The 11,174-nt window shown below is 44.2% G+C and overlaps 1 non-coding gene across 1 annotated transcript; it reads right to left on the bottom strand.

Annotated features, from left to right (window-relative positions):
- Positions 1 to 9,504: 9,504 nt before the first annotated feature.
- LOC144505690 (U2 spliceosomal RNA) lies at positions 9,505 to 9,696 on the bottom strand. The gene has a single exon (XR_013499840.1). It is a non-coding gene; the product is annotated as a U2 spliceosomal RNA (small nuclear RNA).
- Between the last annotated feature and the right edge of the window lie 1,478 nt (positions 9,697 to 11,174).

Below are 11,174 nucleotides of genomic sequence, written 5' to 3'. Positions count from 1 at the left end.
AAAGGATACAGACAGACTAAATGAGTGGGAATGATTGTGGCAAATGGAATATGAGGAGAAGTGCAAAAGTATCCACTTTGGTCAGAAAAGTAGGAATATAGAACATTCTTTATCTGGCAAGGGATTGGCAAATCGTCATGCTTATATAACCTGGGTCTCCTGGTACATAGATCGCAGGAAGTTCAAATGCAGGTACAGCAAGCAATAAGGAAAGCAAATATTATGTTGGATTTTATTAAAATGGGATCGAGGTATAAAAGTAAAGAAGTCTTACAGAAATTGTATAATGTCTTGGTGGCACTGCACCTGGGGTAGTGTACACAGTTTTGATCTCCTTATCCAAGGAAAGACATACTTGCCTTAGAGGGAAGCACAATGGCAGTTCACTAGACTGATTCTTGGGATGGCAGGACTGGTCTGTGAGGAGAGTTTGAGGAGAATGGGCGTATATTTCCTCAGGTTTAGGAGAATGAGAGATGACCTCAATCAAGCATTTAAAATTCTTAAGAGGCTTGACAGATTAGATGGTGGGAAGATTTTCTCACTGGCGGGAGAGTTGAGAGCTATGCATCACCATCTCTGACTAAGGGGTTGGTTATTTAGGGCTTATTTAGGATGAGGGGAGATTTCTTCACTGAAAGGGCTGTGGACCTTTGGCATTCTATAAGTGAGGGAACAGTAGATGCTCAGTCATTGAGTATATTTAAGACAGAGATTGATAGATTTTTAAATATTTAGGGAATCAAGGGATATCAGGATATTACAGGAAGGTGGAGCTAAAGTAGAAAGTCAGCCATGATCTTATTGAATACAGTGCAGGCTTAAAAGAATGAATGGTTGACTCCTGCTCCTGGTACTCATGTTAATAGCAACTTCTCTGTGTGTGTATATTATAATATAAATGTTAGATGTGGAAAAGGAAAGCTTTGTGTCTTAGACCATAACGCTGGAGTGCACACATTCCATTAAGACCTACATTATTATTAATGTGGAGATGCTGGCTTTGGACTGGGATGGGCACAGTAAGAAGTCTCACAACACCAAGTTAAAGTGACTCACCTGATGAAGGAACAGTGCTCCGAAAGCTCATGATTCCAAGTAAACCTGTTGGACTTTAACCTGGTGTTGTGAGACTTCTTACTGTACATTATTATTAATCAGTTAGCTAACTGTTCAACACACCAGATCAGATTGTCTTATGAATGTTAGATATGCAATACGATCCAGCAAAATGGAAGGATGGATCAAAAATTGATAGACCACAGAAAGAAATAAGTCAAGGAATTGGTAAGGATAGGATCGCTAAGAGATGAACCTGATGAACCCTCAGGTTACAACAGTGAAATAAGATAATGATTACTTTGTCTCACCATTTGTCAGGGAGATTGCCATAGTGGATATGACATTAGAAGAAGTTATCACGAAGGATATGAAGATATTTAAGATCGAGAGGGAAAAAATAATTATGGATGTGATCAAACTGGGAGAGCATGATACTCCTGAAAGGATTGCATCCACACATGTTAAAAGAAGTCAGGGATGGCAAAGACAAAGCTACATCTGTAAACATTCATTAGAAAAGGGATTAGTGCCAAAGGACTGGCAGACAGCTAATGATTCTAATATGAAAAACAAGAGATAGAACAACTCCAACAAACAATTTAATTAACTTCAGTGATAAGAAAAGTAATGAAATCCTGACTCGAAGATCTGCTGGAAAATTACCAGCAACTGAAAATGCAAAAAATAGTTAACACAGATTTGGAAAGTAGCCATGATTGACAAACATCATTGACTTCTCGATGAAGTAACAAAAATGGTAGATAAGGGTGATATCGTAGGTTGAATGTATTTTTTGAATTTCAAAAGCTTTTTTAATATAATAACATAATGAGTTCATGTACATTCAAAACATGTGGAGTCAGGAGACAAGTAGCAGAATGGTTAACAAATTGGCAACCAAGCAGAAAACAGAGAGTAGGAATCACATGTAGTCATTTAGGCTGGAAAAGTGGAAGTGATGCTCCAGTAGAATCGGTGCTGAGACCACTATTGTTCACTATTTACATAAATAATTTAGATGTGGAAATCGGAAGTACAATTTCAAAATTTGTGGACTGCGTCATGTTGTGGGTTGTAGTTAATGTGAAGGTGCCTTGCAACAGAGTATAAGAAGATAGTAATGAGCTGGCAAAATGGGCATGCAATTGACAAATGAACTTCCTTGTAGATTAGTGTGAGATGGCACATTTTGTTAGGAAGAATAAAGAGGCCACATACTTCTTGGAAAATGAAGGCTGAATTATACCATATATTATATGGACAAAAGTACTTAGCAAATGTGGCATCCCTTACCTGGGAGGTGAAGATATGGGCAGCAGATTGTGAGTCTCCACAAATAACTCTTGCAGACGGCTGAAGGAGCTGGAGGTGCAAAGAATAAGTTTTGACCTCCTGGCAATGCATGCCCACCTGATTCACTTGGCAGGGTGTCTCTGTCCAGGTGACTGCAAATGTCAGTGACTATCTAACAGAAAATCTGTGGCCCCTGAGGCACTGGTGCTCAGTTATGTCCAAAACGCTTTCACACTATCTGTGTTTGAGGCTATCTCCTCCTGCGAGCTGGAGCCCTATTTTATTTATTATTTATTAGTCACAAGTAAGGCCTACATTAACACTGCAATGAAGTTACTGTGAAATTCCTCTAGTCGCCACAGTCCGGTGCCTGTTTAGGTCAATGCACCGAACCAGCACCTCTTTCAGACTGTGGGAGGAAACCGGAGCACCCAGAGGAAACCCACGCAGACACGGGGAGAATGTGCAAACTCCACACAGACAGTGACCCGAGCCAGGAATCGAACACAGGTCCCTGGCGCTGTGAGGCAGCAGTGCTCAACACTGTGCCACCATATGCTCACCTCCTCTGTCCTCTGAAGAGGCACTTGGTTGAGGAGAAGGCTGTTCTTGCTGCTGTCGCTGTAGCCACAAGTCCAAAGTAGAGCTGTGTCATTGTAACTCTTATGGTGCAGGTGGGAAGCCTGTTTTCCTCCAAAGGGGCACTCGCAGCACGTTAACACATTTCTGGTGTGACCACACCAGACACCATTACAGTAAGGACAAAAGCACATGCACATATACATGAATACACACACATGCACATACATACACACCTATACACACATGCATGCACACACACATGCAACCATACACGCACACACATGTACACATACACATGCATGCACGCAAACACACTCACAGACACACACACACACTCTCACACTCACACACACACACACTGAGGGCTCCATTTTATCAATTTAATTCTAAGTGCTGGACGGACTTGAATCTGGGAGTGTTTCAGATCCGACTTTTAGACGAGTTCTCAGGTGCCCCCATGCGCACTCTGGCTGAAAAAATAGCAGCGATTCTGAATCACGCTACACAAGCCTGTGGGCGGAGCCCGAAACGCTGCAGCTCCGATCGGAACCTTCAACTGCGTATGCGCAGTAAAAAAAATAGAAAAACGCCCTCCTGCCACATCGCTCCCGGGCCGGATAATGCCTACCCCTGGCTCCTACAGACATTGCCCCAACCCCACAACATAACTGATCCCCTTATCCCCTTATTTCCCCAACCCCCGCTACTCAGACCGATTGCGGCCTCTTGCTCCCCTTCCCCCCACTGATAGCACGCAGACTGGCAGCCGACCCTCCCTTCCCACCACCGATCACACGCAGAGTGGCATGGGACCCCGCCCCTTCTCCCCTACCAATCGCACGCAGAGTGGCAGCGGACACCCTCTGCCCCCCCCCCCCCCGCCTCTCCACCAGAGATCCATTTGACCCGTCTCCCTCCCCCTTCCACCACCAGAGAGCCATCTGACCCACCTCCCTCCTCCCCCCCACCATCACCGATCTGAGTCAGAGAGCCGCCGGAAGCTCTGCACTTACCTCCTCAGAAGCTGGAGCGTCCGATTCGGACCTTTGCGGACCTTGTCTGTTTTGCGCCGAATCTGGATGGGCGAATGTGGTGGTAAAGGGGGAAGTGCCGGTAAGTTTGGGCGTGCAACCCATTAAGTCCTTTTTCAATGCATGCAAATGTATTTAAATTGACATCACGCCCATTTCGGGCCATTGGTAAAGAGAGAACGGGCATGGAGGCGGTCACGGATCGCGCTACTCGCCTCATATGCCCAACTTTACCACGTTTTCGTGCCCAAAAACGGGTGCAACATGATGGCAAAATCAGGCCCTGAGTGTCAAACTGCGGTAGTGGGCAGATTGTATTGTCAATCCATAGGTCACGCTGATTGATGCCAGCACTGCTGTTTTTGAGTCCAATTTTCTCACGAATACCCTCTCTTAACCTTGTCCAGCTGCACATAAATTCGGGAACATGAATTAAGGACCTCTCAGCAACGCTATTGAATAGAAACACTCAAACGATTGCACCTTTTGAGTTTTTTTGTGGCTCACCTACATTGTCCAATGTCACAGCCGATCAAGAGAAGGGATAAATGATAAAGAAGTTCTTCAAGACCCGAAAAGCTTTTGTGACGTCAACGAATGCCACCAAGCACGGAAGCAATTCCAACAAGGGAAGGAGCAAAGATCTCATTAAAACTGGATTAGAGACGATATCTGACATTATTCGGAGGCTCTGATTAAAAGCAGTAAAATTACAACAGATCATCAACTGCTTTCAGTTGAGCTGCTGATTGATTTCTAGTTGTTCTTGCGAAATTTGTACAAGTGTTTGGTGGTTTCCAGAGTTGTTTAAATTGGCCGATGTCTGCAGGGAGGGGTGCAATGTTTTGCTGCCGTTCTTGTGCCTACAGCGGTTACAGCGCGGCTGGTGGAAGATTGCTGACTTTCAATGGCAAGGGTTGCAGATAGCCTCACAAAACACATTGAGCAACTTTATCTCTGGAAGGCCTGGCTTCAACACGGATGGCTGATTGACAGGATATAACAAGGGGCACTGGTGGAGTGATGGCGGTCTGACCGGATGTAACAAGGAGAATGAATGTCATCATCCTGAGAGAGGGCACCAGGTCCTTGATCTGGGGTGACCCCCAGTGGTGTGCCAGTGAACAGATTCTTGGACCACTGTGACCTGTTACACTTTGAATGCTGTTACCTACGGCTATGAGGACAGCAATCTCAGCCTTCAGTGTAGCAAGCTCAGCGAGCATGACTTTTGTCCGAGCTTCTGCTTCAGGCCACATTTATTGGCTGGATTCTGCTTATGTTGCAACAGAAGCTGGGACATTGGGCAGCAGATGCTGCAGAGAATGAGGATTTGTGGAAAACCTGCCAGTGCAGGATACATTTCCGTGTGCATACTCATCAGCCTCCTTCGGTCCGTCATCCCACCAAAGTCTTTAGCGATACAGTAGGCACAGAAACAGAAAATGCTGGAAAAACTCAGCAGGTCTGACAGCATCTGTGGAGAGAGAACTCAAAACGTTGGCTCCATTCTCTCTCCACAGATGCTGTCAGACCTGCTGAGTTTTTCCAGCATTTTCTGTTTTTGTTTCAGATTCCAGCATCTACAGTATTTTGCCTTTATCTGTGTGTTGCACAGTAGAAGCTGTGTGTTAACTCATTCTCTGGCTAGCTGACTGCTGTGCCATCCTTGCCCTCTGCTTTGAGTGTAGGCCACTGTCACATTTCACAGAATCAGAATTACAGAATACTAGAGTGCAGAAGAGGCCCTTCAGCCCATCAAGTCTGTACTGACACATGAAAGGCCCTGACTTTCCCCTGCCGGCTCTTAGCCCATTGCCAACGTTTAGCAGACCTGAAAATATTCCAAAGTCAATAAAAGCATATTCTTTTTCAAAAATGAACAGTGGATCTTAAAATGGCTGCCACAGATCACCTGACATTTTGGGGAAGCACGTTGGCAGAGTTTCCAGAAGCTTCTAAAAGTGGAATTCAATGACCACAATCTTGTGTCAAGATTCACCCCAAAACAGCAAGGACAATAAAGTCTCCGATATCCTGTCTCCAGAACTGCAATGTAACAAAGGGGAGCCAACAAAATGGATTATGCACAATGAAGTATTAAGGACTTCTTTTGGTCTCATTATACATGGATGGTTTTGACTCTGGAGTGGGGTGGGGGTTTGAAAGCTACTTCCTTTATATGAACAGATTGCTTTCTACTGTGTATCAATGGCCAGTTGTCATCTGACCAACCAATGTCATTCATTTCTGAAAGCCTTTTAAACTCTAAGTCCTACTTGCTGGCCAAAGAGACAGAGCACTCCAGTATACAGACCTACCATCACTGCAGAACCCTGGCTATTAACACCTAACCTTTTAACTAAGCCACAAGGCTTAAAGCTTAAAGCTTACTTCTCTGAAAGATTATAAATTCACCTGGAAAAGCAAATCAGTCCTCTGGTTATGAGTATTATTGAGGCTGCCTTCCGCCACTTGCTGCACATCTTTTATTCTGAAAACAAAACCACCAAATCTGTCTTCAGTTACCTGGACTCACCTGTATTAACCCCTAACTGGAAAAAAAACCCTCTCATTGGGCACTGATACTCACCGGAACTATTACCTATTCTGTTTGGTTTTAATATGCGCAGAAGTAAAAATCCTTTCTCTAATTGTATCATTTCTCGAGTGTGTGGTGTGTGTTTGTATCAGTGACTAAACTTTTTACAGGGTTATGTGTGCCAATAAATAACACTCCTGTTTTAAAATTCAAGCAAATCTGCTGCTGGTGACGATTACGAAAAATGATTATACATAAATAGAGGCCTGGGAAACACGCCTCAGCCTTATCAAAGTTAAACCGTTCCGATTGCGGACACAAGGTTAGAAGAATGAGGAGATTTTGGGTGGAATCTTACCTGCACGCCCGCCCGAGGTTCGTACAATCCCGCCCGAGCCTAATGGAGAATGTCATTCTCTAAGCCTCCCCTGCCCAGGAACCAGGGCAGGCACGCCGGTAAAATTCTGGCCTTTGGCTGTCTTTCTCCCTCCATCCATGGTACCACTCACAGCTGGTGTCTCACCACATCCAGGTCCCCCTCCAACCTCCCCCTTAAATATGCACAGCTCAGTATCTGTGGTGCAGTTGTGAGTTTGAAAGATTGCAATGGTGTTCCTTTGCCATTCCTATCTTCCTACTCTTCCTCCACTGCCTGACCAGATTGCAATGTCTAGGGTCTGAAAGGAGTAAAGTACCAGGATGGAGGGAGAATGCGAGGGAATGCATACTTAAATCACCTGTAGATTGTAACTATAAGAGACTGAGGGATATGAGGATGTGGGATGTGAGAAGGAGGAGGAGGTGGTGGCAAAGTGGTAATGTCATTTGGTCCAGTGACCAGAGGCCCATACAAATGCTTTGGAGCTGACAGATATTGGAATTTAAGCTCAATTGATAAATCTGGAATTAAAAGCCTCAGCAATTACCATGAAACTATCATGGATTGTCATAAAAACCGATCTGGTTCACCAATACCATCCTTATCTGGTTTGGCCTGGAGGGCTTCAGACCCACAGCAATGTGTTTGACTCATAACGGTCCTCTAAAATGGCCTAGCAAGCCACTCTGTGCATTCTTCCACTCCTCAACTCTATCCTTGTACATTACCCCTTTCAGATACACAGGCACTGCAATCTGGCCACTCTAATGATGGCGACTATTGTTTCCACCATGAGGGTCAGGGCATGTCAGTGTTGCTGCTTCAGTTGTGAGACACCTTGTCCTGCAAAGGAGAGGGAAATATGTCAGTAACTGTGGTATCAAGTGATGTGGCTGTCATGTCTGAATAGATGTTGGAGTGTGTGAACTCTGAGCTGTTGCTGCAAGCAATGATGCTAAGCGTATAAGGGTGAGGTGAAGCTATGAATGCCAGGATGAAGCGTGATTGATAGAGATAGTTGGTAGGTGAGTGATGGGGTGTGGTGCACTGAACAGTGTGTAAGGCAAAAGGTGCTTTTGTAAGAGATGATATGTGCAGATATTTTACTCACTTTGACCACTCTGCGACATTGTGCTATTCTAGTAACTTTCTCAATTCATACTCACTTTTACAATGACTTCCAGCACTTTATCCAGCCAAAATGTTGTAGGCTGGTTTTAGGTAACGTAGGCTAACTTGAATTTATACTATCCTCTCATGAATTTATACATTCCTCTATGGCAGACAGTAATAATCTCAGTAATAATCTTAGCATTGGCTCCATGCTACGCTCATTTAAATCATAGAATCATAGAATCCCTACAGTGCAGAAGGAGGCCATTCGGCCCATCAAGTCTGCACTGACTACAATCCCACCTGGGCCCTATTCCCGCAACCCCACATATTTACCCTCCTAATCCCCCTGGCACTATGGTCAATTTATCATGGCCAATCCACCTAACCCGCACATCTTTGGACTTTGTGAAGGAACGGGAGCACCCAGAGGAAGCCCACACAGACACATGGAGAATGTGCAAACTCCACACAGACAGTGACCCAAGGCCGGAATTGAACCCAGGTCCCTGACGCTGTGAGGCAGCAGTGCTAACCACTGTGCCACCGTGCCACCCACAATAAATAACTATGAATAGACAACACAAAGTTTGCTTGTTGCGTGGGTCGGAAGCAATGGGCATAGGTTAATCATGCTTGCAATCCCTGGACAGTTTCTGGTCTGGTTGAATTTCACGCCCCTATATACAAATGCCTAGAAGTAATGACACAGGTACTAGTGTTATTCTTATCCTAACTCACCCCAAGTCCCTGACATCATTAATCTCCCCCACACCCTGGTTCTTGCTGCACCTTCCAAACACATGACCGCTGATATCTCGAAGGACAAGGACAGCAGATACATGGGAGAACCACCACACCACCTGGAAGTTCCCTCCAAGCCACTCACCATCATAACTTGGAAATGTATCATCCCTCCTTCCCTAACAGCACTGTGGGTGTATCTTCAGCATTACAAGCATTAAATCACCATCCCCTTCTCAAGGGCAACTAGTGATGGGCAATAAATGTTGGCCAAGCCAGCATTTTTGCAGAGTTAGCCCTCCTGAAATCTGGAATTATCCTTAATTTCTTGGCAACAATGACTTGACTGATTAAGAGTGGCAAAAGGCTGGAAGTGACATTCCACAGGGATCGGTGTCAGGACCACTGCTGGATTCACAATTTACATTCATGATTTGCACTTGGAAATTGGAAATGCAAGCAGAAGATTGTAGGCAATGAATGAATTTTAAAAAGCCTCAAATTTAAAATTCTCATCCTTTATACAAACCCCTTCACATCCATACCTTATTTATGTCGCCTTCTCCAGCTGTACAAGTCTCTGAGATCTCAGTACTCTGACCATTTCTAGCCTCTTGTGCATCCCTGTTTAACTGTTTTAAAAAGTTTTTTATTCCAATTCAATCAAATCAGGTCCAATTCAGAGTCTCAACAAGTTGAGACATTCCCGATCCAAGCTGACAAGACAGGGCTCTCACCTCCTGTCTTGGGCTTGATCTACATGATTCAAGCTGATTGGAGTAGGCATTGCATCTCCTCCAAGGCTTGATCTCATTTGCATCTTAGCCAAAAGGCCGAGATGCCGCTTTTAAAAATTGCTTCAAATGAAGCTAAAATGTAACCTAATGACTTCAACCAAGTACAGCATGTCGATACTACACTTGATCTTAGCCAAAAGGCTGAGAAGCGATCCCTGTTTAACTGGTACCCATGCCTTCAGCTGCCTAGGCCTTAAGTTCTGGAACTTCTTTTCTTAAACCTCTCTGTTTCTCCATTCTTTCCTCCTTGAAGAGGCTCCTTACAACCTACTTATTTGTCCAAGTTATTGTTTCTTAAAATTTCCCTAAATAGTTTGGTGCCAAATGTTTCACCTGCTAATCGCCCCAGTGAACCGCCTGTGCTATTTTGCGATGTTAAAAGTCACTATGCAAATACACGTTGGTGTTGTTGTTATTACAGTCATAACAAAAAGCAAACGGAACACTGGAATTTTGATCTGATTCCAGATTATAAAAATAATATAAAGGCACAAGAGAAGCTGCAAATAAAGACTTACTGGAATGATACCAGAATTGAGAGGTTATACCTAACAGGAAGGATTGAAGATTGAAAACTTAGATTCTTTTTTCGAGGAGTGATCTGATGGAGGTCTTCAACTAAGGAGTGAGCTGGTAGACTTCTATAGGGTTATGACAGGTTTTGATGAGTAAATGTGTTTTTCTGTTTAAATATAAGAGTCCCTGATAAATCCAATGAGGAAGTCAAGAGAAACTCCTTCATCCAAGGATGCTTAGACAGTGGGTCTTAAACGACCACAAGGACTATGGAGACAACTAGCATAGACACAATTAAAGGAAAGGTGGAAGATCACATGAGGAAAAAAGAAATAGAAGGATATTGTTGATAAGATTTGATGATGAAAGGGGGGATTTGGTGTTGCCTACAAACCTTCTGCTTGCATTTCCAATTTCCAAGTGCAAATCATGAATGTAAATTGTGAATCCTTGATGTGGAGATGCCAGCGTTGGACTGGGGTAAACACATTAAGAAGTCTCACAACACCAGGTTAAAGTCCAACAGGTTTATTTGGTAGCACAAGCCACTAGCTTTCGGAGCACTGCCCCTTCATCAGGTGAGTGGGAGTTCTGTTCGCAAACAGGGCATATAAAGACACAAACTCAATTTACAAAATAATGGTTGGAATGCGAGTCTTTACGAATCAAGTCTTAAAGGCACAGACAATGTGAGTGGAGAGAGGGTTAAGCACAGGTTAAAGAGATGTGTATTGCCTCTACCCAGGACAGTTAGTGAGATTTTGCAAGCCCAGGCAAGTCGTGGGGGGTACAGATAGTGTGACATGAACCCAAGATCCCGGTTGAGGCCGTCCTCATGTGTGCGGAACTTGGCTATCAGTTTCTGCTCAGCGATTCTGCATTGTGTGTCGTGAAGACCGCCTTGGAGAATGCTTACCCGAAGATCAGAGGCTGAATACCCGTGACTGCTGAAGTGTTCCCCAACAGGAAGAGAACACACCAGGGTTGTGGGGAATGACATGGGTGTGGGATTGATTGGATAGCTTTTTTCAAAAGGCCAAGTCAAATGCCCTCCAAATGTGCTGTAGAATTCAACAATTCTACCTTATATGAGGAAATTCAATGTATTGAAGGAG

The sequence above is a fragment of the Mustelus asterias genome, chromosome 16 (genome assembly GCF_964213995.1).
Source record: "Mustelus asterias chromosome 16, sMusAst1.hap1.1, whole genome shotgun sequence".
Lineage (NCBI taxonomy): Eukaryota > Metazoa > Chordata > Chondrichthyes > Carcharhiniformes > Triakidae > Mustelus > Mustelus asterias.
The sequence above is the reverse complement of the archived record's forward strand: the minus strand, read 5'-3'. Positions and strand labels throughout refer to the sequence as shown.